This window comes from Vombatus ursinus, unplaced genomic scaffold (assembly GCF_900497805.2).
Source record: "Vombatus ursinus unplaced genomic scaffold, bare-nosed wombat genome assembly UNPS02014168.1, whole genome shotgun sequence".
In the NCBI taxonomy this organism is placed as follows: Eukaryota; Metazoa; Chordata; class Mammalia; order Diprotodontia; family Vombatidae; genus Vombatus; species Vombatus ursinus.
Genome location: NW_020953946.1, coordinates 3,382,745 through 3,410,693, shown reverse-complemented (window position 1 = coordinate 3,410,693; position 27,949 = coordinate 3,382,745). Strand labels below are relative to the sequence as shown.

At 39.9% G+C, this 27,949-nt stretch overlaps 1 protein-coding gene and 1 non-coding gene across 3 annotated transcripts in view; one reads left to right on the top strand and one right to left on the bottom strand.

Annotated features, from left to right (window-relative positions):
- CYFIP1 (cytoplasmic FMR1 interacting protein 1) overlaps nucleotides 1-27,741 on the bottom strand; it is a 178,005-nt gene extending 150,264 nt beyond the window's left edge. For both annotated transcript variants that reach the window (XM_027859446.1, XM_027859445.1), the window contains exon 1: nucleotides 27,543-27,741. The gene's annotated coding sequence lies outside the window, so the exon portion shown is untranslated. The remainder of the gene's footprint in view (nucleotides 1-27,542) is intronic.
- Nucleotides 21,106-21,208, top strand: LOC114041185. Its single transcript, XR_003568892.1, has one exon. It is a non-coding gene; the product is annotated as a U6 spliceosomal RNA (small nuclear RNA).
- Nucleotides 27,742-27,949: the final 208 nt, after the last annotated feature.

Genomic DNA, 27,949 nt, shown 5'->3' with positions numbered 1-27,949 from the left:
TGATTCTTGAGAGGACTAGGTCTTACTTCTCCTCACATTTCTACCACTATCTAGCACAGTGCATTATGCATTACAGGCAGTGAATAAATGTCAGTTGAAGGAATAAAAGTACATATAACACTGTAGAATGTTAGCTTCAGATAGTCTGGTTGGGTTTCCCTGGGGTAAAAGTATTTTATTCTGGGTAGAACATATGATTAATTGCATTAATAGCCAGCTGTTTGGGAATGAGATGCATTTCCTAAAAGTTGTTGGAGGGGCATTTGGAAAACAGAGTCACCATTCCTCTCTTGGTAGAGCCGTGAACTGGTCCAACCATTATGGAAAGCAGTTTGGAACTATGCCACCAATATTACACTCTTTGACCCAGTAATGTTACTACTAGTCCTCTCTGCCTAAGAGATTAGAAAGAGACCCATATGTACAAGAATGTTTATAATAGTTCTTTTTTATTCTTTTAATAGCAAAGAATGGGAAAGGAAGAAGGTATTCATTAATTGGGGAATGGCTGAACCTGTTGTGTTAACCTTTCACAAAGAACTCAACATTTAAGTAAAGATAAACATAACCAGATGAAAATGGCATCATTTTGCCCAGGTCTTTGACTCTGATCCTAATAACATTAATTAAGTGGTTTCCGGAGCCAAGGAGGAATAAACATTAAAGAGAGAGAAATTATCTCACTTCCTGATAAATCCACTGGGGGGAGGAGGAGGGAACGGAGTTATCTCTCCTTTAAAAACTGTACTGCAGTCTTAAAATAACAAAAAATAAAATAAGCATTTTTGTATACAAAGTAGAACAGAAAAGAGTGAATCCATGAAACTGAATATTTATCACATATAACTAGCTTTTCCTTTTATTTATATATATATGTATATACATATATAAAACAATTTCAACATGTAATTTACAAAGCTATCCTGCTTGCCTTTGTTTCCTTCTGACCAATGCCTGTTTTCTTCCGTGAATTTTTAAAAAATGCTTAAATGAACCTTCTTTATTTTCTTTTGGCAATCTTATCCCTAATCCTCCCTTGATCTCCAGCTCCTCTCCCCCACCGGGACATTGGGTAGTTGGGGAGGTGGGGAGAGAAAAACCAAACCTTTGTATTATATGAAGTCAGGTAAAACACATTGGCCATTTCCAAAAACTGATGTCTCATTCTTCATCTTGTGTCCATTCCCTCTCTCTTATGATACGAGTAGTTTGCTTCATTATAGGTTCTCCGGAATTGTGGTTCATCATTGCATTGAACACAGTCTTATAGTCCTTCAATGTTGTTTTCTTCTACAATGCTGTTATAAATTCTTCTCCAGATTCGATTTACTGCAATCTGGATCAGGTCTTTCAAGTCTTCCCAAGCTTTTCTAAAACTATCCTTTTTGTCATTTCTCCCAGTGCAATGGCATTCCATTACATTCATACCCTCTTCATTTCCAGTTGTTTGCTATAAAAAAAGAAGTTCCTATGAACCTTCTCATACATTCCGATCTCTTGGGCAGAGTGGAGCAGTAGTGGCATCACCAGGTCAAAGAGTGTAACTTTGGGGGCATAGTTCAAAACTTTTTTTCCACAATGGTTGGACCAGTCCAAGAGAGCACTGCTGTGCACAGCCCACCAACAATTACAGTTTTTCCTTTTTTGTCATCTTTGCCAGTTTTGCAAGGTGTGAGGCAGAACTTCAGAGTGGTTTTACTTCATACTTCTCTAATGACTGGAGATTTGGAGCATTTTTTAAAATACGGTTATTGACAAAAATGATTTTTTTTCCTTTTGAGAACTGCCTTTGATAATTTGTTGGAGAACTGCTCGTTTTCATATATTTTTTAAAATCTCTTATATATCTCAGGTATCAGACTTTTGAGAGGCAATTTGGCAAAGAGGATAAATATCATGCACCAGAGCCAGGAAAACCTGTCTCATATTGGACAAATACTAGCTAGGTTACCCTCCTTCCTTCCCTCAAGTCCCTTAAACACTCAGAGCTCCAAGGAACTATGAATTGTAAAAGTACAATTTGCATTGATATAGAGGGATTCTTCACCTGGGAGTTCCCTATATCAATGAAATCACAAATCCCATCCCTATCCCCATCAAGATTTTTATCAGATATATTTGCTGCAAAGATTTTTTTTCTTTCCATGCTATTTCTGTAATTTCCCTCTACGCATTTATGGAAACCCAAAACCTAGCAACTAGATTGTCATTGACAATCAAGTGGAATATTAAGTTCCTTGGGGACAGAAACTACTCCCTGCCCCACTATGTGACCCCCACTGCAAGGCACAGTGCATGGACAGAGGCGTGACTTGATTTAATTTAACATGGAACTAGGCGGCTCAGTACAAAGAGTTCTGGGCCTAAAAACCCGAGTTCAGAACTTGCCTCATACACTTACTACCTATGCTGACCCTCAGCAATTGACTGTCTGCCTCAGTTTTCTCAACCTTAAAATGGGCATAATAATACTTGTAAAGCACTTAACACAGTGCCATGCACTGCAAGGACATGTTTAATAAATTCTTGTTCCCTTCTCCCCTCCTCCCATACCTCCCAAAAAGCAGCTAGTTTAGTATAAAGCTGAGTGTCCTACAAAGTTTAAGTAAGATCAACTGTCTGTCACAAGAACTTCAGAAAGTCAATTTCTGATTAACTTGTTATGTCCCAAGGGTACATGCAGTTTATTTTAGGTACTTAAAAAAAATTCACCGTATAAACACTCAGCTGTTTTGAACAGAGAATAACTGATCGCTCTCAATTTAGCAGCTGTGTCTAGTTGCTGTTAGCTAGGTATCCACCCATGAAAACTCCAGCTAATTCAGGGGTCCACCCTGAACAGCTGTCTTTGTGGCTAATTTGGGAACTCCCAATGAAAATGGCATACCCCTCCAGAAAGAAAACACAAACAGTCCTTAAAAAAAAAAAGAAAAGAAAACCTAAAAGACCAGATTTCTCTTTTAAACTTTAAATTATTCTGTTTAAGAGCTCAGGCCATATCAAGACCCTATGAGTCATCACTGTCACAATTAAGAGATAACAGTTAACAGCTTAAGTAGTGCAGTCTTTCCCCTAGTCAACAGAGGTTCTCAGAATTGGAGGCTTCACGGGTGTGTCTCTTTCCTCCTGCAGATTGTTTATTCTAGACATAACTTCTTTCTTTAAGAACTTCAGAAGGTGCAAGATGCCAGATTTAGCACAACAGAAACCTTTTACTTAGTTACAGAACATCCTCGAGAGTGACACATATTGGCTAAATCTGATCATAAACAAAACATCACCACTTCAATCAAGTTAAGCATAAAAGCTGCTGACAGCAGGTATCAGGATGACCATGTGCCCATCTCATTAATATTGGAAGTCAACTACGATACCATGCAATCGGAACACTCAGAGTAAACAAGAATATAAGCATTTCTGGTTCATCTGGGACTACTCTAGATTCCTAGAAATGAAGGGACTGGACTGACCTTGAAAGGTGAGGACTACAGACAACAATAACAACTAACATTTATATAGCTCTTACCATGTACTGGGTGTTATGCCAACTAAGTGCTTTAAAATTATTATCTTATTTGATCCTCATAACTCTGGGAGGTAGGTGCTATTATTATCCTCATTTTATAGATGAGGAAACTGAGGCAAACAGAGGTTAAGTGACTTGCCTAGGATCACACAGTTAGCGACACAGATTGAACCCTCCCCTTCTCCTTTTCTCCAGTATCAGAGGTGATCCTTCTTGCCAAGGCCAATCCCTTGAATCCATCCCTGTCTCTTCCAGGATCAGGCTCCATGCTCATTCTCATCTTTATTCTTTGCCCTTTCTACTGGCTCCTTCTCTGCAGTCTACAAAACTATTCTGGTTTCCATATGCTTTATTTAAAAAAAAAAAAAAAAAACAGAACAAAAAACCCAAACACCCTTCTTTTTGGCCTTTAAGCTCCCAATCTGTGGTCCCATATCTCCATTCCTCTTACATGACCAACTCCTAGAAAAGGTCCTCTGCTCTCCACTATTCCATTTCTTCACCAACACCCTACCTCTCAATACCCTGCAATCTGGTTTAGGAACCCACCACCTCGACTACAACATGTCTCTTCAAAGTTATCAATGATTTCTTAACTGTTAAATCCAATGGTCTTTTCTTAGGCCTTCACATCCTCAACTTATGTGCCACTTTTGGCAATTTGGGGCTATTCCAGCTTTCTATTTTTCTTCTCCCTTGGCTTTAGCACCACTGTTTTCATTTCAAATTTGAAATGTTCAAAATAGAAGCATTATTTTCCTTCCATCTGTTTGGTATCTAAAGGTAAAGCCCTTCACAATCTGGCTCCAACTTACATTTCCTGCCTTGTTGTAAGACTGCTCTCCTTCACACTTTCTACAATCCATCCAAACCACCATCTCCCATATCTCTGTGCTTTAGCACAACACACCCCTGAACTGCTCTACTGTTTGAGTCAATCAGCAAACATGAAGCACCTACTATGTGACAGGAACTGTGCAGGAATGTAGTAGAAGGCTCAGAGAATGAAGTTATCACCAGATTAGAGGCCTGATTGCTATAGGCTAACAATAACAACAACAGTCATTTATAAAGGGCTTTAAGGTTTGCAAAGTCCTTATATTCATTATCTCATAAGCCTCACAACCCCCCTGACTACTCCACTCTTTTCTGTTATCTCTACCAGATAAAATAATCTTCAGAATGGGGAAATGCTTGAACCCTCCCCTTCTCCTTTTCTCCAGTATCAGAGGTGGTCCTTCTTGCCAAGGCCAATCCCTTGAATCCATCCCTGTCTCTTCCAGGATCAGGCCCCATGCTCATTCTCATCTTTATTCTTTGCCCTTTCTACTGGTTCCTTCTCTGCTGTCTACAAAACTATTCTGGTTTCCATATGCTTTATTTAAAAAAAAAAAATGGGGCAGCTAGGTGGCGCAGTGGATAGAGCGCCAGCCCAGAAGTCTGGAGGACCTGAGTTCAAATCTGGCCTCAGACCAAACACTTGACACTTACTAGCTGTGTGACCCTGGGCAAGTCACTTAACCTCAACTGCCTTTAAAAAAAAGAACAAAAAAAAACAAACACCCTTCTAAGGCTAAAGCCTTTCAGCTCCCAATCCCAATAACTACAGGAAACTGAAAATCATTATATAAGCAAGTAGCTGCCCTCAGTGAATTCAGCATACTGGAAAATTTTTTATGTGGGTTATATGTAGCGATATTTATCATATTAGAAATAAAAACATCTTAATATTATTACAAAATAGTTTTGATCTCAAAGGAGCACCCCCCACAAAGATCCCTAGACCATACTGATAACACTGAAAAAATGTTGTGATTGCTCAGCTGCTAGCACCTTCCCCTTCTCTCTCTCCCCCCCTCCCCCCCTCTCCTTTTTTTCTCTATTCCCCTCCCTCCCTAGATAGATAGATATCTTGTAAGTCTGTGCCTAGTTATTTATATATGTTATCTCTCCATCAGAATATGAGCTCCTTCTGGGCAGGCCTGTTTTTTTCATTCTACGTCTGCAGCTCTTAGCAAAGTATCTGGCACATAAAAAGGGCTTAATAAATATTTGTAGATTTAACTTTGCTGAGCTTTGAAAAATCACGGAGAAAAGGAGAAGAAACACAGAACCAGAGACAAGCAAAAGCCCCTATTTTCAAAAAGGGGAAGACTATTTAAATTATTTATTTAAAGACTTTTAAATTATTTACTTTATTCATTTTAAATTTATTTAAAGTTTTTGATTATTTAAATAATAAATTTCATTTTAATTATTCAAAATTTAATTTTTTAAATTTAAAATTTAATTATTTTTAAAAAGATTATTTAAATTGAAGACTAGTGAACTTAGCTTCAATTCCTGCCAAAATCCACTAATAAAACACGAAAATATTTTGTGCGCACTTAAAGGAAGTGATGAGCACTACCAGCCAGAAGGATTCATCAAGAACAGGTCATACTAGCTTTATCGCTTTTACATTGTCTTTTTTAAAACAAGATTAATAGTCTGGTAAATCAGGGGAATACTACAGACTAAAATATATCTGAGCAGCTATGTAGTGCAGTGGATGAAGTGTATTTAGTAGTGTAGTGTGTGTAGTGTAGTGCCAAGCCTAGAGCCAGAAAGCCCTAACTGCAAATCTGGCCTCAGATACTTACTAGCTGTGTGACCCTGGGCAAGTCACTTAAACCTGTCTGCCTCAGTTTTTTCAGCTATAAAATGAGTTAGAGAAGGAAACGCCAAACCACTCCAGTATCTCTCCCAAGAGACCCCAAACAGGGTCATGAAGAGTTAGCTGGACAAGGTTGAAATGACTGAACAACAAGGTGGATTTATAATTAACTGAACCAAAGAGTGGTACCAATGTCAATCTTCAGGGAGGTCTCCAATCAAGTGCCTCAACACTTAATTAAAAGTGTGGCTAAAAACAAAGATAGCATGATAATCAAGATCTGTCAGATGTATGGATAAGGGAAGAGTCTACAACTAAACGAGAGAGAGGAGATTGCAAAGTAATTTTGATTACATGGAATTAAAAAGCTTTTGCACAAACTAATGCAGCCAAAATTAGAAGGAAAACAGAAAACTGGCTAAAAATTTTACAGTATTTCTCTGATAAAGGTCTCATTTCTCAAATATATAGGGAACTGAACCAAATTCATAAAATTTAGAGCCATTCTCCAGTTGATAAATGGTCAAATGGTCAGTTTTCAAGAGAAGAAATCAAAGCCATCAATAGTTACCTGAAAAAAAAATGCTCTAAATCACTACTGATTAGAGAAATGCAAATTAAAACAACTCTGAAGTACCATCTCACACCTATCAGATTGGCTAATATGACAGAAAAGAAAAATGACAAATGCTGGTGGGGATGTGGAAAAAATGGAACACTAAAAGCACCAGTTCTGAACTGGACCAACAATTCGGAGAACAATTTGGAACTATGCCCCAAAGGGTGCATACCCTTTGATCCAGCAACACCACTACTTGGTCAGTGTCTCAACGAGATCAAAGAACAGGGAAAAGGATCTATTTGTACAAAAATATTTATAGTAGCTCTTTTTGTGGTGGCCAAGAATTGGAAGTTGAGGGGATGCCCATCAACTGGGAAATGGCTGAACAAGCTGTGGTATATAATTGTGATGGAATACTATTGTGCTATAAGAAATGACAAGGAGGAGGACTTCAGAAAAACCTGGAAAGATTTACATGAACTGATGCCGAGCGAACTGAGCAGAACCAGGAGAATATTGTACACAGTAACAGCAATACTGTAAAGATGATCAACAGTGAAAGACTTAGATACTCTGATCAAGACAATGATCCAAGACAAATCCAAAGGACTCATGATGAGAAAATGCAATCCACCTCCAGGGAGAGAACCGATGAACTCTGAATGCAGACTGAATCATACCTTTTTTTTTTAACTTTCTTTATTTTTATTATTTTATTTTGTTTGTGTTTTCTTTTGCAACATGGCTAATATGGAAATGTATTTTGCATGAACTCACGTGTATAATCAAAATCGAAGTATTTGCTTTTCTCAAGGAGGGAGGAGGGTGGAAGAGAGGGAGAGAATTTGGAACTCAAAAGTTTAAAAAATGATTAAATTTTTTAACTTCTAATTGGGAAATATTTAATGAAATAAACAAAAATAATTTTTAAAAAATAATAAAGTGTGCAGGGAGGAGTCCACAAAGCTAAAAGATAGTGAAAGGTAGTTGGGCTGGAAGCATAGTTAACCTGTTGAATAATGGATGGTAATGACTTTTGGACCAAATCCATGATTCTCACTGGTATAAGGAATTACTTCTCAAACAAAATAAACTAAGCAAATATATATAGCCTGTATGTTACCCCATCTTCAAAATCACAGGTTGAACAGAGTATAGGAAGTAAAGGATTAATATCTTGTTGCTTCCTGGTGTTATTATTTGCACTTGTCATGTTTCTACCCATAGAAGAGCTCCCCCTTTTCTGTGATTTTGCCACATAAATGTTGCTCTGAAGAGCCCTATACCTACCATTTATTGTGGGGAGCATCAAAATGTTTACTGTGTTGCTGAAGTGAAATGCTCTGGAAATACAGGCACACTTGGGGCAGCTAGGGGGTGCAATGGATAGAGTACCGCCCTGGGGTCAGCAGGACCTGAGTTCAAATCTGGTGTGGACACTTCACACTAGCTGTTTGTCCGCAAGGAAAAGGAGAGGACATGCTACTCATGTACCCCAAGGAGGACAATAACAAAAAGTTCTCATTAATACCAAAATATGTATAGCAGTATTTTTTGTGGTAACAAAGAAACAGAAACATTGAGTAGACAATGGCTAAATAAACTGTGGTGTGTGAATGTAATAAAGTATGCCCTAAGAAACAATACACATAGAATTCAGAGCACAGGAAGACTTACTGTATATGGAAATGATAAGGAGTAAAGTATATAAAGCCAGCAAAACAATAAATTACAACAAGATATACAGAAAAAACAAGAAAACAAAACAATGTTGTATAATTTCGGTGACCAAGCTCATCCCTTGAAAACGGAAAAGATCAACAGATTCAGAGTTCTAATCCAGGTTCAAACCCTGCTTTGGCCTGTTGCTACCAGTGTTATTTGCACAAACAAACTGACCTCTTTGGGTCTAAATTTCCTAAGTGAGTTGGACTAGATGGCCTCTAAGAAACCTTCCATTTCAAAATCTAACTCCTTCTACCAATGCAAATTTGCATCTATTCTGTAACTTAAAGGGGAAGCTAGGTGGCACAGTGAACAGAACACTGGCCTTGGGGTCAGAAGGACCTGAATTCAAATGTGACCTCAGACACTTATTAGCTATGTGATCCTGGGCAAGTCACTTCACCCCATTTGCCTCAGTTTCCTCATCAATAAAATGAGCTGGAGAAGGAAATGGCAAACCACTCCAATATCTCTGCCAAGAAAACCCCAAACGGGGTCACAGAGAGTTGGACGTGACTGAAACAACTCAAAAATAACTGCACCTTATAATCTTTTTTTTTAAATGTATTGTTATATTTTTATATTACTTTCATATCATTAACTTCCACCTCCCTGAGTGGCCTCATGACAAATAGAAGGAAAAAAAGACAGTTCATCAAAACGAATCAATCCATAAACCAAGACCAACATTATGTGCAATGTTCCACAATACCCCAACTGTGCAAAGAAGGGAGGGGGGTCTGCAATTTGTATTATAAAATCAAAACAGAGAGAGAGATAACCAGACTTGCCCAAGATCCCCCTCACAGTCTGTGTCAAAAGCAGGCTTCCTGACTTAAGAAGCTGGCTCTCTATTCATTAAATCAGAGGTGCCAAACTCAAATACAAACAAATCCCTGCTGCACATATTTACTTAGAAAGTTACAAACTGACATTTTCTATGTTTTATTGTATCTTTACTTTATTAAACATTTCCCCATGATATTTTCATCTAGGTGAGGCTGACACCTCTGCACTGGAGTAGGATGCAGCATAACAATAATAATATTGATATCTGTTATAGCCCTTTAGCATTTCGGGATGACAGAGGATGACTGGTTAGAATACAGTTAAATCTAATTAAGAAATTTAATAAAAATGTAAAATCCTGTATTTTAAGATTTTTTTAAATTATGTAAGTGAAAAAGACTAGGGGTTTTAAGTGCCTACTAACTCAATACCAGTCAGGAGTAGCAGTTTTCTAAGTCGGTATGTGCCATCCAGGATCCGTTTCTATTTGAGAAATCGTATTTGTTTGCTCTTTTTTTGGGGGGGAGGGCAATCCAATACTTGAATAATTCAATGATCTATGTCTCCCCATCAGAGTGGCTACACCTTCCCTAACAGATTGCAACACAAAGCCCCATCCCACCCAGTACCATGATAGGATGGCCAGTTATTTACAGGTTGCTGTAACCAAAAAAAAAAAAATTGGAGATAATCAACAGAGGGAAGGCACTAGCATGAAACGGAACTGAGAAAAGCGTCTTGTAGAAGGTGAGAATTTAGCTGGGACTCAAACAAATTCAGAGAAGACAGGAGGCGGAGATGAGGAAAGTGAGTATGCCAAGTAAAGAGGACAGCCAGAGAAAATGTCACTGTCCTCTAAGGGTCAAAACCTTCAAGTCACACAACAGCTCCCCTCATTTACATTCCTTCTCTGCCTCCAGTCAATTCCTCCTATAAACTCTCCTACATGTCCTTTTCCATCTATTTTCCCATTCCCACTGGCTCCTCCTACTTCAGGTCTCTGGCATCAGGATTTTCTCCAAAGAATCCTAACTGGTCTCCCTGACTTCCCTACAGTCTTCTCCTCTCTCCAATCCATCAGAATAGTCTTACAAAAATACCTTGAGGGGCAGCAAGGTGGTACAGTGGATAGAGCACCAGCCCCAGAGTCAAGAGGGCCTGAGTTCAAATCTGCCTTCAGACACATGACACTCACTAGCTATGTGACTCTGGGCAAGTCACTTAACCGCAATTGCCTCACCAAAAAAACAAAGAAAAAACCTCCTTGACCTTTGATCTTGTCACTATCCCATTGGCAAGTAAAAGCCATGGAATAGTTTTGGATCGGGGGAAATTCAAACCCATTAACTTTGAATTTAAGGCTCTATACAATCTGACCTCAGCCTGACCCCCTCATGCCTGAGTTATTACAACAATCTACTTCAGGTCTCCTCTTTTGGTCCATTTGCCACACTGCTACCAATGTCCTTTTCTCCAAGCACAGATTTGACCATATCACTCCTCTCATTCAGTAAGCTCCAATGGCTCCTTATTGACTAAAAAGATCAAATATCAAATTCTCCATGAAGTTTCTAGCTCCAACCTGTCTTTCCCATCCCACTGGACATTACCTTTGCTAATCCTCTCAAGTGCTGGTGTTCTATCAAACTATCTTATATTTAACTATTATATTTATTCAGGACATATTCACAGGCATCTTTATTATTCCTTTCCCCAAGAATGTAAACTCCTTAGGAATGGGGATTATTTCATTCACTGAATTTGTATCACTATCACACCCAACAGTATCTTGACATATAACAGGCACTTTACAAATACTTGCTGATTGATTTATTTCAAACATACTCCATGTTTGGACTCTCCAGGCAAACAGCTCTACTCACCAACCCTAAAACACCTTACATACATGTTCCTACCTCTTCTCCTTCAACTATCCTATTCCCTAAAATATGGGTTACCTGTACACATTCAATATTTACCTATAACTATCCAACCTATCCTTGAAGGCCCTGACCAAATGCCATCTTCTCAATTAAGACTTCTTTTATCACCATAACCCAACCGTGATCTCTTTGAAATCTAAATTCTTAATTATTTCTCCGCCATTTATCAAATACCTACCTTTGTACATGTCCTTCCACCACTACTGGATTGTAATCTTCTTCAGAGGAGAGACCGGGTCATTGATTTTTCTATTCCCCTCCTCCCAAAATCTAAAACACGTGGTAAAGAGCCTCAACTGCAAAAGGCACTCAAATATTTGCTGAATGAATGAGTAAACTCAAGAGACCAGTGGAGAAAGGGTGTATGTAATGCAGTCATTCCTGAAATTCCAGATGATATCACTAATTGTAAAAACCCAGGCTTGAGGATACACCCTAATCATATGTGCTAAGTAACAAATAAGCATGCTATTCACTTGGGAGACTTTGGTTACTTGGAGATTGGTGGTGCTGCAGAGACAGGGAGGGCTGGGCCTGGAGTCAGGAAGATCCCAGTTTCAGAAAGAGGTGAATATGAGAGATGAAGGCAGGAAAACATGCCTTGACAACTAACTCTATATCGGAGGAGGTAGGAGAGAATGAGGAGTTGAGAATGACATCTCCACACCATGACGAGGAGATGAGTGGATGTCTGGAGAAGTTTGGTTTTGTCTTTTTTGTTTAGCTGTTTTCCTTTGTTACAAACGAGGGCTCAGTAGGGATGGGAAAATGCATGAGGAAATAACATGGAAAAAATGTGACCCTGGACAAGTCACTTCACCTCCTCCGTCTTCAGTTTCCTCATCTGCACAATGAGAAGAACGCACTAGATGGCCTCTGAGGTCCCTTTCAGCTCTCTATCTATTGTTGTTCAGTTACTTTCAGTAGTATGTAACTCTCTGGGACCCCATTTGGGGTTTTCTTGGGAAAATCACTGGAGTGGTTTGCCATTTCCTTCTCTGGCTCATTTTACAGACCAGGAAACCGAGGCAAACGGTGAAGTGACTTGCCCAGGGTCACACAGTTAGTATCTGAGGCCGGATTTGAATGCAAGAAGACGAGTCTTCCTGACTCCGGGTCCAATGCTCTATCAAATGCACCACCTAGCTGCCCATGATAATACTAAAACAAACAAAAAAGACCAGTGAGCTGACTGACAATAACTTTAGCTAAACACACTTCATTAGTATATAAATTCTGCATCCACTGAAGCACTGCACTGGCAAGTGCATGGAGATTAGCTAGGGACACTCCAAACCTTGCTTCTCACAAACAGACTCTCATTCAAAAACAAATGTTAAAAAACAACAAGACTCTTTTATTCTGCCAAATTGTGTGTTATAGTGTGGGGACACGGACAAATCAAACCTAAGTCAATCAAATCTGGAATTTTTCCGTATTTTTCAGATTTGACATCAAAGACAATCTCTCTCCATTGTGATGGGCATTAAGGGATGCAATGCTACTTTCACTAAAGTCCTTCCCCTGTGTTTCATCACAGGAGGGTGATGCTGCCAGGTTCTCAAAGGCTGTGGAAGCCAAGCATAAGCTCTGGCCGGGCCTAGCAAGCTGTAAAGGCTTCAAGCCCTCCAGCCTGGCAACTGTTGGTATATCTCTTGTCCGAGGATCAGTCTTGCTAAATTTGGAGTGGCTCATCCCCAGAAAGACTGGCCATCAGGTCATTTTTGATCACAGTAATTTAATCAACCAATAAGCATTTATTAAATATCTACTATGTACCAGGAATTTGGCTAAGTCCTGAGGATACAAACAAAATGAATGAAACTCTCTCTGCTAGCAAGGTGTTTATATTCCAATGGACAGACAAGGGGACAAGCGTGTGTGTGCACATGCACACACACACATGCATATGCATACATACATACACACACACCTTTGTATTTATCTTAATTTAGTGTGTGTTATATACGTGCACTAAATTAAGAAAAATAAATACAAAGTAATTGAAATATAGTTTGAGAGGGAAGGCATTAGCAGTTGAGGGGAGGGAAATCAGTAAAGACTTCAAGTAGAAGGTGGTATTTGAGTTAAGTTTTAGAGGAAAAAAAGGTTTCTACCAGGTGAAGGTGAGGAGAGAGTATATTCCAGGCATGGGGGACAGTCAGTGGAAAGGCAAGGTGATGGGGGATAGAGTGTTATGTATGAGAAATAAAAGGGAGGTCACTGTGGCTGGATTGCTTGGTGCAGGAGGAAGTGTATTGTCAATAAATTTGGAAAGATGGGGTGGGGCCAAGTTGTGAAGAGCTTTAACAGCTTAAAAGAGGTGCTTTATTTGATTTAGGGGCAGCTAGGTGGCACACTGGATAGAGTGCTGGACCTGGAGTCAGGAAGACTCCTCTTCCTGAGTTCAAATTTGGCCTCACACACATACCAGCTATGTGGTCCTGGCCAAGTCACTTAACCCCATTTGCCTCATTTTCCTCCTCTGTAAAATGCCAGAGAAAGAAATGGCAAAGGACTCCTGTATCTTTGCCAAGAAAACCCCAAGTGGGTCCGACTCACAAAGTCGGACACACCTGAAAAACAACTGAACAACAAACAACAACATATTTGATTCTATAAACAATAACAGTAGTAGTAGCTAGTATTTATACAGTGGACTTTACATATTTTTATCTCATTCAGTCTTCACAGCAACACTGGGAGGTAGGTGTTATCACACCCATTTCACCAAAGAAACTGAGGCAAACAGATGTTAAGTAACTTACCCTGGGTCACTGAGCTGGTGTCAGAGGCCAGATTTAAACTCAAGTATTCCTGGCCTTAAGACCAACACTCTATTCACTGTGATTCTGAGCTATCTCCCAGGGGCCCATCGAAGTTTGTGGAGATCTGTTCATCAGGAAAATCACTGACCAAATCCACTGATTTGGAATGATTTGGAATGAGGAAAGACCTGAGGTAAGTAGATCAATAAAGAGGCTATTGCAATAATCTAGATTAGAAGTGAAGAAGGCCTAAAAGTGGTGACAGCATGAGAAGGAAGTGAGGGGAATATGGGAGAGATGCTAAGGACATAGAAATGTCAAGATTTGGAAACTGTGGAGTGAGGGAAGAGTAAGTTATGGGTAATGCTGGACAAATGGTGTCACCTTCAATAGTAACCTGGAAGAGAAGTGAGTTTGGAGGGAAAGATAATGAATTCTGTTTTGTATATGTACAGATAGAAATAATCCCATGACATCCAGTTTGAAATTACCTAAGAGTTAATTGGTGATATGGAACTGAAATTTAAAGGAGAGGCTAAGGGCTAGATAAGTAGATCTGTCAGTCACATGCAAAGAAATGATAATGGGAACTAACAAGGTTATCAAATGAGAGAGTATGGAAAGAGAAGGGATAAGGGGCCTGGGATTGTGTCTTGGGGAACAAACACAGAGTTAGAATGTGTGATCTGGATGGTGAACCAGCAAAAGAGACAAAAAAACTGTTCAAACAAACAGGGGAAACAGTAGAGAGTGAAACAAAAACGAGAGAGAGAGAGAGAGAGAGAGAGAGGTCAAGAAAGATAAGGTCTATTAGATGTGACAATTTGAGAGATCCTTGGTAACTTTGGAGAGAATAATTTTAATTGAAAGATGCGGTCAGAAGCCAGATGGTAAAGGGTAGAGCAATGATTGAGAGAAAAGTGGAGGCAGCAAATTTAGACACTATATTCAAGGAGTATGGCTGAAACAGGGAGGAGAGATATAGGACAAGAGCTTGAGAGGATGGTAATGTCCAGGGAAGGTTTAAGGATGTAGGAGATCTGGGCATGTTTCAAGGTCATAAAGAAGGAACCGCTTGATGAAGAGAAGGTGAAGATTTGAGAGGAGAGATGACCAAGGTTGCAATCTGCTAGAGAAGTTGGAAGGGGAGGGAGGATCAAGGTCACATGTAGAGGGTTAGGTCTTAGCAAGGAGAAGAGCCATCTCACTGCCAGAGACTGGCAGAAAGGGAGGAAAAAATAGGAAATGATGTCAAGGGGTTTTAAGATGAAGAGAATGGAAGTGGTAGCTCAAATCAAATAGCCTCAATTTTTCTCAATAAAGAGGGCAATTTCTCATCTTAGGAGGGAAAAGGAAGCAGGCTTAAGAGAAGATTTGGGAAAAAAAAACTTCTGTGAGAAGTGAGACAGGGAATCAATAGGGGGAGAATAAAAAGGCTGACGATACAAAGCGGGACCTGGTGAAGCTGGATAGCATTAATTTATAATGTACCCGGTCAGCACGGTTGTATAACTTCCTCCCAACTCGGTTCAGCAGCCTGTGAGTAAGAGCTGCAGAGGCAGGTTGGGGTAATCCAAGGATGAGGCTTAGCACTGATATACAGAACAAGGGTGCAAGGCGTTTGAGACTGGAAGACAGCATAGGACTAAACCAGCTAACTACAATGTCAAGACTACCCTGAGGGAAGTAAAGTCAGGGCAGAGATAATGACCTGAGAAATAAGTGAAAGGCAGAGGGACTAGAGATCTGGATGAGATTAAAGAATGGGTTTAATGCTAATACCTTCCAAGATTATCTCCAGTTTATTCTGTCTATATCTCGTTTGTACATAGTTCTTTAAATGTCGTCTCCCCATATCAGACTGTGAGCTCCTTGAGAACAGGGACTGTTTTCTGTCTTTTCTTTGTATCTTGGGTGATTAGCACAATGCCTGGCACATAACTGCTGGTTGAGTTGAATTGACTTAATTTAGGAGGAGAGATGGAATGATAAGCTGTGGTCAGACAAAGGTACGTCAAGAATTTTTAATTAGGGATTACTTTTTGATTAACTCTTGGAGAGTGTCTGCACAGAGGGTTTACCTCTGGATTGGTGGAAGATAGAAATCAAAGAGAAGAAATCACAGAAATGAAATGAACATCCCTCTGAAGAACTAAATTATACAAGGCTACTAAGGAAGACTGATATGAAGGAAAGGAATTACAAGAGAAATAGAGCGCTCTTGGCAACTATTTATGGGAAAGAGAAAAGGAACAGTGGTCTGGGAATATTAAACAGGGTTTTAACAGAAACTTCCGCACCAAATCCTTAAATTGAAAAGTTTAAAGATGTACCAGACATGAAAATCAACAATGCAAAATTATTTAAACCCTCCCTATAATTCTGAACAACCAAATGCATTAACACACAGATCAACTCCTTCAGTAACCCAGGATTACACTCAAGATCTTTCTGTCCCAAATATTTTTGTAGTCATGTGAACAGAGAGCTTTACAGACACACCATCCCTACAATGGGAGTTCTGTTTGTGAAAGCCAAACTGTCCTGGAAAAGCCTTTTCCTGCTTTTATCATTTGCTCTAATATGAATTTTCTAGGCCAAATCGGCCTCTCAGAGTTGACAGTTTTAAGATATTCTAACTCAGTATTTTTCAGACTGTACTGCAAAAAAATTGCCTTCTATTTATAAAAATGTTCCAAACTTCCATCTTTAATTACATGCAATTTTGGCACATAGCTGACTTCTACAATCTTTAAAAAAAATTACAGAACATGTACAAGGATAATGAATAAGTGATCACTTCAAATTGCTAGAGGCGGTCAAGAAGAGTCTAATAAAATGGGAAGATGGTCAAATTCCATGACGAATTTCAATAGTCATAAACTAGGGAGATAAATTTAACTCAATTCACCAAATATTTGCTAAATGCTTACTATGTGCAAAGCACTATCTACTACTTTAGGTTCAGGAGATAAAACAGAGGGGAAAAAAACCATTACTACCTTTGAGAAACTTATATTCTAATGTGAGGATGTAAGATGTACACAATTCAAAATTCAATTCAGAAAGCATTTAAATGCTTAGTTACCCTATGTCAGACACTGTGGATACATGGACAAAAATCAAACCATTTCTATTGTGAAGGAGCTTACATTCTTTTGAGAAGGAAACAACAAATACACATGAGGAGTAAGTACAAAACATATAGCAAAATAATTTGGGTAAAGTTAGGAAAACCCTAATAATTGGGAGGGTGAGGAAGATGATAGCTGAGCTATATCTTTAAGGGAAGGCTATCCTTGAGATGTTACCACAGAGGGAGAGTGTTCTGGGTATTGGGATGACGGCTACAGGCAATAACTCCAATGACGCTAGAAGAGAAGGCCCCAATAAATGTCTCATGTTAATCTATAGACACTGAAGTTGAAACCAACAAGTATGCATATAGTTACTTACCTCTCCAAGTTCCTTTCCAAAATTTTAAACTCTCTACACCTTTCGAGGAGTCAGAAGCCAACTCTTCAAAAATTGAAGAAAAACATTCAAGTACCCATATCCAATCACTTACCAAATCCTGTAGTTTGCACCTTGGTAACATACCTCATCCTCTCCCCCTTCTCCTCTGATGCTCTGGTGCAAACCATCACCTCACACCTAGGTTATTAAACAGTCTTCCAGTTGGTCTTCTTACCTCAAGTCTCTCCCCATTCCAGTCCATCCTCCATTCAGAGTTATTAAATTGACCTTCTTAAAGCACAAGTCTGACCATGTCATCCCTACCTCCAACCCCATTCAGTAAACTCTAGTGGTTCCAGGATCAAATATAAAGTTCTGTGTTCGGCTTTTAAAGTCCTTCATAATTGGTGCCCTCCTGCCTTTCCAGTCTTCTTACACCTTTCTCCCCTTCATATACTATGTGATCGGGTGATATTAGCCTAGACACTCTCTCTCCTAACTCCTAACGCTTTCACTGGCTGCCCTCATGCCTAGAATTCTGCTTCTTCTCATGTCTGCCTTCTGGCTTCCCTCAATTCTCACCCATCTTCTACAAAGAAGGCTGTCCCAGTCCTCCTTAATCTTAGTTTCTGCTCTGCGAGATCATGCTGAATGTGTCCTGTCTATATCTTGTTCGTACCTACTTGTCTGCAGGGTTGTCTCCCCCATTATACTGTGAGCTCTGTGAGAACTGGGACTAGTTTCTTGCCTTTCTCTGCAACCTCAGTGTTTAGCACAGTGTTCTAGCACATAGGAGTACTTAATAAATGCTTACCTTGACAAAAAAAAACTCTGAATATCTTTTTACTTTCTTATCTGATAAAACAAAAAAATCAAAGGGCTGATATTTTCACTTTACAAAATAATTCTTTTTTTTTTTAACCAAAGTATTCATAGAACCCTGAGAGTTGAATATTGTGGTAGGAACAGTATCTGTCCTACAGGGTCAGCTAGTAATTTTCTTAAAAAGTAATGAAACCATCTTCATTGACTGACTGGATTTTATCTTACACATAAATTAGAAGATACCCTGAAAATCAGTTGCAAACTTCGTACCTTGAATCACTAGTGAACCCCTATTTCAAACTGACCACCTGCCAGGGAAGTTGTAGAAGGGATTTCTGCATTAGGTCTGAGGTGGTAGTGTCCTAGACTGGTCTTAGGGTTCTGAATTGCAATGAAATGAGACACCTGTAAACCACATAACAGCTAAAATGGAAAGGATACTTAACAAGGATATAGCCTCAGTTCACTTACTGCAGCTTGCCTTAGCCCGCACCTGTCATTCCTGAGAAAGAGGGACTACTTTATCCTCCCATACTGGGAGGATACTTTTGTACTTAGGCCACAGAAAGCTATGTCACCTGAGCCTAAGGCCCCTACTATATGTCAGACACTGTGCAAGGAGCTGGAGATAGAAGTACAAAGAAGAAAACAATTCCACTTATCATTACCATTTTGTTTTATGCATAACTCAAGTCTTAAAACCATTACTCAAGGCCAGTGATATAATAATACTAAGATATTTTAATTTCTAATGGGTTAAATATTGATAGATATAACTCCTATAAACAAAAGTTCTTTGGGGAGGGGAGATGAGAGAATCTGAGCCGTAAACGGGTCTTGAGACCAAAAAAGATTTTGAACACTTCTGTTCAAGGCCAGCCATCTGGTCTTTATAACTATAGACACAATCATGCTAAAATGTGTTAGATTAGGGTTCAAACTAGCAAAAGAACTTTCAATCAGTGCCTCTTCAGAGCTCTGTCCTAACAGGCCACTAGAATTTTACAAAACTAGTCAAAGCCCTTAGGGTCCTTTCCAACTCTAAATTCTTTGGGTCTATCAATGAGAGGAAGTATACATGTCAAAGAGAATTTAAAGGTTTTAAACAGAAATCAGACTCTTAGGAGAATAATTAGAAAACAGAGATCTTAAAATAATAGCCTCATTCTTCCACCTTCTCTTGGTTTAATAACAACTGGTCTACACCTGGGGTAGGGTATGAAAATGTGGACAAGTTGCACAACTCAAGAGAGAGGATTTTTGATAGAGCACCGGCCCTGAAGTCAGGAGGACCTCAGTTCAAATCCGGCCTCAGATCAAACACTTGACACGGACTAGCTGTGTGACCTTGGGCAAGTCACTTAACCCCGACTGCCTAAAAAAAAAAAAAGAGAGAGAGAAAGAAGATTTTTTAGAAGTTCATTGCTTTGAGATGATGTGTAAGCAAGTGGCTCATACCAAGCTATTTGTTACAAATGCAAGGCTATTGTTTTTGTGATGATCTAATGCCTTCCTCTAAGGTACTATAAGACCCACAAATCACTGAAGTTTATTTAGTAGGGACTGTCTTCTGCCCTTTTTTGTATCCTGAACACTTTTTTAAAAACTTTACTTTTTTAGTATTATCATTTTTCTTTCAAAAAGCTGTCCTGTGCAATTTTCATTTATGATTTCTTGAAATGTAGCTCTGAAAAAAAAAGGTTTTAAAAAAGCCCATTGTGTTTCAAATGGAGCTTTTAAAACCAAATCACTCTGGCTTCCATTGAGTGGTCAATAACAGCCACCAATCCAAACCTCTATGGTTCATAGTTTAGGTTTGATGGCTTAAAATCAGCGTGAATAGTAATTATTTTCTGCTCTGATCAGAAACTTTGAGGGTCTTTCCCTCCCACATTGATATTTTTGTGATAGTAAATTAGGCCATCTCTTGCCTCAATTCTTACCTAGCCCTTGCTCACTGAATGGGCCTTGCCTCAGACAAACTGAGGCCTGGGAAAGATCTTAATTTAGAAAGGCCATGGCTAGTCTTCATCTTGACTTCTGTCCTACCACTGGACTTCAATGACTTTGGAGGAGAGAGTGAGGCTGATGACTTTAAGCAGCTCTGCCTCACTTAAATCCAATTCACCAGCAAGTCAAGATATCACCCTCATGATGTCATTGGTCCTCTTTGAGAAAGAAGGATGAACAACAATCTTGAACACTTAGCACAATTCCTGACACATAACAGGCACTTAATAAATGCTTGTTGACTTGACTTGCCATAATTCATAGGGTTTATGAAAAAACATGGTATTAGTACCCTGACATCCCTAGCTGCTCATTCTTGATGTCTCATGAAGTTTGTTCTCATGCAGCTTAACTGTCTACACCTGACAAAAATGGACTCTGTAGACACTACAGCAGATACAGTGTTAATAATTTCTTTCTTTTTTTGGGGGGGGGGGTTAGGCAATGGGGTTAAGTGACTTGCCCAGGGTCACAAAGCTAGTAAGTGTTACGTGTCTGAGGCTGAATTTTGAACTCAGGTCCTCCTGAATCAAGGGCCGTGCTCTTCTCACTGCGCCACCAATAATTTATTTCACTGCCTGTACACGACACCATTTGGGCAAAAGATCTGTCCAAAAAGGGTGGGGGAACCATAAACTGATTTCCACAACTGGCCAATAAGCTAACTCAGGCAAAAGTTCCACCTTTATTATGTTTAGGAAACCAACATGACATTGACAGAGGCAGTGTAAGATAGCTCCAAGGCATTGGAATAGGTGTCAACAGACCTCATTCTGTAATCTCAGGTAAACTACTTAAGCTCTCAGCCCCTTGCATTTCTTCATTTGAAAATGGAGGTGACGGTGCTGGCTTTGGCACCAAGTATTGTACAACTGGAACTAGACAAAGAAGATTAGCATGGCCCCTGCAAAAGGATGACAAGTTATTTGTGAATCGTTCCAAATGTTTTTTTCAGATGAGATATTTGTAAAGCTCTTAGCACAGTGCCTGGCAGTATATAAATGTTTGACAAAAATAAATAAAATGAGGAAGTTAACACTGCATGTCCATCCTACCTTACAGAATTATAAATGGCAAAAAATATTAAAATTATTTGTAAGCTGTAGAACATTATACGGATATGTGGTGGTATTGTTGTGACAGATAGGAAAAATCATCTACATCTGCCTATGGATATTCTCAACTGCCAATCTGAAAACAATTTTACCATTTAGATGGAGGAAAGACTTTGTTAATTTAGGATTCAAAGATACTGTCTTCTTGGACCCTAAGTTTTGACCCCAAATCAGGAAATTTTCTCCCCACCTTCCCACTCCCTTCCAAGATTACTCTGATTATCAGGAAAGTGAGAAGTATTTAATACTATAGAATAAAAAAAAAAGTCTCTGCACAGCATCTAGTCCAATTCTTAAGACCCAGATACATGAAGTAACTTGCCTGAGGTCACACAACCATTAACACTCAGTGCCCACACGTTTCAAACACTCACTGTTCTAGACACTAGGAATACAAAGACAGAAATGAAATAGTCCCTTCCCTTAAGGGACTTATATTCAATCAGGGGAGAAATATACACATAAGTACATACAACAAATATGAAGTCATTTTTTTGGGTGGGGAAAGGACACTAGAAACTGAGGGTATCAGGACAGGCTTCGTGGAGAAAGTGGTAGATGAGCTGGGCTTTGAAGGAAAATAGGAATTCTAAAAGGCAAAGGGAACATGGGGGAGAGCCTATGCAAAAAGCCGAGAAATGGATTGTTGTGTATGAAGTAAGCACCAGAGTGTGAAGGCATCGTGAGGACAACTCAAAGGCATGGACCTGGTGCCAACAGTCTTGGTTCTATGACCTCAGGCAAAGCACCAGTGTATGAAGGGAAGGAATTTATAAGGAGTCTAGAAAGGTAAACTAGAGGCAGACTGTGAAGAGGCTTTAATTGCCAAACAGAGGCGCTTGTATTCAATCTCAGAAGCGGTAGGTAAAACAGAGGTGGCAAGGACAGTCTTGGCATTCACCCATATTTAAGGAGTACATTTTGGATGATGAGCTAGCAAAGGAAACAGAGAAGCCACCAAACAACTAAGAGGAAAAACCAAGAGAGAACAATGTCACAACCCCATGCTACCCACCTCTGCCCCCCCAAAAAGAGTATCCAAGATCGAATGGTCAACAGCATTAAAAGCTTCTGAGAAGTCAAGGAGGACTAGGATTGGGGGGAAAAAATTAAATCTGGAAATTAAGAGCTCTCTAGTAACTTTGGAAAGAGCAGTCTCACTCAGATGATGAAGACAGAATTCAGACTGCAGGAGGCTGAAAAGTGAGTGAGAGGAGGCTGTGTGGAGGCATAGACAGATTTTTTTTTTCTTTCTAGGAGTCTGGTTGTGAAAAGGAAGAGCTTCGGAAGAAAACAGTTTGAAGGAATAGAATAATAAGGATTTTTTTTTTTAAGGATGGGAGAGACTTGGGATGTTCATAGGCAGAAAGGAAGAGAAAGAAGATGGGAGGAGGGGTGTACAATTAGTTTTTCTCACCATCTCACTCTTGCTCTCCCAGCCCCTTCACTCCAATAATTTTCTCCTTGAGTAATTCTACTTGTTTTTAGAAAAAGGAAATCAGTGGAATTCTTTTCTAGCTTTGTATCAAGAGCAAATATTCCAGTGAGTCGATCAATAGATACTTAAGTAGATTATAAGCACCTTAAAGACAGGAACCATTTCTTAATTTCTTTTGTACTCCCTGAAGACTCATGGTTTCCTAAGCATATAATAAACCCTTGATATAATTTGTTAAGTTGAATGACAGAAAGGACTCAAAGAATGGAATGTCTCCAAAGAGTTCACCCTTTTAGGGAAGTCAAGATCCCTTAATGACTAATGTAAGCCTTAGAGATGAGCACTGTGAAAGTACTGATGGTACTTCTCCACTGAATAAGCAAAATCAAACTCTATTCATAGAGCCAGGGAACTGGCGTGGGTAATTTTCCTTGTCTTCATGTGAAACTCAGCCCACAGAGGATTGGTACCATGATTTCATCATCATTCTAGCTCCACTTCACTTTGCACAACATTTTACGGGTCACATAGGTTATACATGTGTGTATGTATTCATGTATGTATCTTATATGCATACATGCACACATATATATGAATACACACACATATATCTATATATCGCTATATAGATATATATATATATACACAAACACACACACACACATATATATACACAAACACACACACACACACACACACACACATACAAATTTTTGGTTGAGAAACCCCTTACACCAATGCAGACCTGCGATTTTTTTTTTTTTTTATAACTTAAGAGTCTTCAAGAGATGCCAAAGACACTGCCAGGTTAAGTGACTTGCCCTGGCAGGGTTACATAGCCAGAAGTACTCCAGAGACAGAATTTAAATCCAGGTTTTCTTGACTGAGGCCAACTCTCTATCTAATATGCCACATTCTCAGTTTGTTGTTTAGTCACATCCGACTCTTTGGGACCCCGTCGACAATAACACGCCAATATTGTCCATGGGATTTTCTTGGCAAAAAATACTCAAGTAGTTTACCATTTCCTTCTCTGGTGGACTAAGGAAAGCAGAGGTTAAATGAGTTGTTTAGGGTCACCCAGCTAATAAGTGTCTGAAGCTAGATTTGAACTCAGGTCTTCCTGACTCCAGGCCTAGTGATCTATCCACTGAACCATCTACGTGCCTCTGTGTTTCTCTCAATAAATTCTTATTTGAGCCTCACAATTTCTTCGAGTGAAAAAGATCTTAGCTGTAGTCCTAGACCCACCAACCAGCACCTAGGGGTATCACCTTGGATAAGTCACATTCTCTGCCTCAGGTCCATCAGTTGTATTATCTCCATATTGATTTATAAATTCTGGAGAACAACTTGGAATTATGTCCAAAGGGCTATAAAGCTGTGCATACCCTTTGACCCAGCAAAACCACTACTAGGTCTGTATCCCAAAGAGATTTTAAAAAAGGCAAAAGGACCTATTTGTAGCTTATTTATAAAACTGTAACTGTAAAACTATTTTTTTTTTCAATATCTGAATCCTTTGCTCAGTTAAGAGAGAAGTGAGAAAATGCGAGGCAGTGAGAGTGAGAGAGTGAGAGAGAGAGAGAGAGAGAGAGAGAGAGAGTATTCAAATGGATCTATCAGAATAGGTCACAAAGGGGGCTGAGTGAGGGTGTATGGATGAATCAGTGTAAATCCACTAGTGTTACTGAGAAAAAAATCAAAATCAAAATCACATGTTTGCCTGATGTTTGCCATCTTCATAAATTAAGAATTAGAATAAGCATAAGTGATTTGAGAATTTGGTCCAAAAGATAACAATCTTAATTAAAATTATATAACCTTAAGAAAGTCATTTCATCCCTCTGGGCCTCAGTTGTCTCATTAATAAAAAAGAGAGGAATGGACTAGATCAGGATTCTTAATTTTTTATGTGTTATAGACCCCTTCTGCTATCTGGTGAAACCAATAATCTTCTTCTAAAAATAATGTTTTTCAATGCATAAAACATGTTACAAAGGAAATCAATTATATTAAAATACAATTATCAAACTATTCAAGACAATTTCATGGATTAGATGACTGCTAATGGTGCCTGTGTTTACGAGTGAACACAAACACACACATAAACACACAAGGACCCTACAAACCTTTTTCTTTTGGCCCAGGAAATCTTCAACGCCATAATCCCATTTTAACCATAATGGTACAACGACTACAGGAGTGAGCACCAGTAGACTTGGCAATAGCAATATAATGCTAACATTTACAATTTCTTTTTTTTTTTTAAAGGAAATTACATTTGCCTATAACGCCATTTAAAAGTTTGGTTTAATTTCTTTCAGGCCCCAAGTTCATTTATGTGCCATTATTTTCTTCAAATAGAAAATGTCAAGCAAAGGTGCTCCAGGAATAACAAAATAGCAAGTGCAAATCTAACATCTTACATGTACAGGTATAATCACGTATAGTTTTAAGAATGACAGCCTTTTTTAATTGTCAGACTCTTGACAAGACTGGTCAAATGTTCCAACACACTCATCAACATGCACTGGAATTTTTTCTAGTTGAAACACTGCTTTAAGTCTACCCTGCAGACAGCTCATAATCAGTGATTAATGACCATTTTACACCATCAAGCCAAAATGAACATAAATCATGGTAAATGACATACTGAGGTATACAGTATTGAAATTGTCTATTAGTAGCAAATATTAAGATACCAAAGCTTCAGCTGCCCAAAGACAACAAATAATACAATTCAGGCTTTAATAAGCAACTACAGTCTGTCATTGTAAAGACATCAACCCCAAGACTGGCATCGGATCCTCCCCTTGGCTTTAAAAATGATGCTTAAACTTAACTCTTCAATTAGTCTTTCATTCCTTTTCCTATATCCACACAATCTGTGACATTTCCAACTACATACTTAAAATATTTAAAATATTATATACTTAATATTTTATACTAGATATACTTAAAATTCCATACTTAAAATATAAATTATGGAATTTTTTTTGTCATGTCATTTTTAAAACTCACAATCAGGAGAGGAAAGAAAAGTGACTGTTGCTTCCATAACACTGGCATAAAACACATCTACAGAAGACCTGACAAATCTTGCTTTACACTCTCTGTCCTGCAAATTCCATTTACTTTAGAATGAGCTCCCTCCTCTCCCAAGGGAAAAGCATTGCATTAAAAAAGTTGTTTAAAGTCTTGATCTATCATCTTCATGCAAGATTAACAGGCTTACTTAAGTGACCTACACTTTCCATTACTTAACCTTTCTCAGGCCTCAGTTTACTAAAAGGATATTAACACTTGCTTCCCAGAGCTGCAGTGAGTTTCAAATGAGATGAAACATTCTGCAAGCCTTAAAGAACTACATAAAAGTCAGCTATCACTATCCACAATGCTCTACACACTACTGGTGTTCAATAATTGACTTCTATAGAAAATTCTCTAATTTTAAAAGTGATCTCTTGTCCTTTGTAAGGAAAAACATGTGAAGGGAGTTCCTACATTAAAAAACCTAAGTTTCAAACTTAAAAGGCCAACCCTAAAGCACTATACTAGGTGAGTGTGCACTTAATAACTCTCTCTTTTATATACAGTTGCGTTATTTCTATTTAATGGTTTGAGAACAGAAAAAGAAAGCATAGGGCATAAAGTAGAGTGAGTTTTTACACATCTTAAAAATAAAGAGTTCATCAAAGATCTTTGAGTTGCTTAACATCCTGTTCTGATATAATAACCTGGCCACTACTGATTTGAACCATACACGACCCAAAAAACCCCAAATCTGTGCCACTGTATTTCACAGGGCCCTCGGGGATTCTCTGAAAGGTATCTAAGCACCTAAATCGAGGCCTCTTTCACCAAAGGGTTAACTAGGGGCTCGGTGGGGAAGAGTAAACCACTGGTGAAAGCCAGGGGGGTTAATTACATCCACTCCCAGTCACCTCTTGCATCTTTTTATTGGAGTCGACTTCAAGAAGTGGTATTCCAGAAAACCAGGAAGGTGTAAGACTATAACACACACACACACACACACACACACACACACACACACACAGAGCTTGGGGCGTGGGGTTTTCCACTCCTGGTCACTCTTTGCATATTTTTCTTGAAGTTGATTGCAAGGAGTGACATTCCAAGGGACAGGAAGGTGCGGGGCCCTTACACGCACTTACATACTTACATACATACATATACACACACACACACACACACACACAGCTTGGTGCGTGAGGTTTCCTGAGATGAGATTTCATGCGTGGGCCACCCCTTCCCCAAAATAAGTCCCAGGGCTGGGCTCCGCTCGCTCCCTTCTTTTCCCCAAGGGGACCCCGAGGCTTGGAGCCAACTCCGAAGGACGAAGGGGGGCGGCGGGCGCCGGGGCAGGATCTCACCACTGCACAGCGCGGTCCGCAGCCCGCCGGCCCTCCACCCCAGCCCCCACGCATGGGCTTGGATGCAGGTACTGGCCGCGAAGCGCCCCCCGGAAAGGGGGTCCCCAACTCTGGCTCAGACTAGACGAGAAGCCCCTCGCCCCACATCCAGCTACTAGGGGTCACCGCACGGGGGGCTGGGGGGTGGGGCGGGGGGGTGCAAAAGCTGGTGGGGGAGGGAGAGAAGCGGCGGTGGGGACTCCCCGCTTCTCCTCCCCAAGCTCCCACGCCCCGTGCATGGTGCGGGCCCCGGGGGAGACAGAGAGAGAGAGAAGCAGAGAAAAGTTTCTTACCGGGCGGTGGGGGAGGCGCCTCTGCCCAGCTGCTGCTCCCCTGCAAGGCGTCCCTAGCCCCCCAGGCAGGGCGGAGGGGCTGGCTCGCGGGACCTCGCGCTCCCCAGCTCGGGCTAGCCGGTCTTGGGGAATTTCCTGCTTTGAGTCACTCGGCCTGGGAACAGCCTTAGGAAACACCCTTCCTTCTCTTCCTCCTACTCCTCCTCCCAAGTACACACACACAGTCCCGACGGCTCCTCCTCCTCCTCCTCCTCCTCCTCCTCGCTGCTGCTGCTGCTGCTGCTGCTGCTGCTGCTGCTGCAGCGGGGCTGGTGGAGGGGGCGGCCCCAGCTGCTCTGGCTCTGGCTGTGGCTGCGGCTGCTGCTATTCCATCCCTTCCCCTTCCTCCCAAACAGCTCCACCTCCCG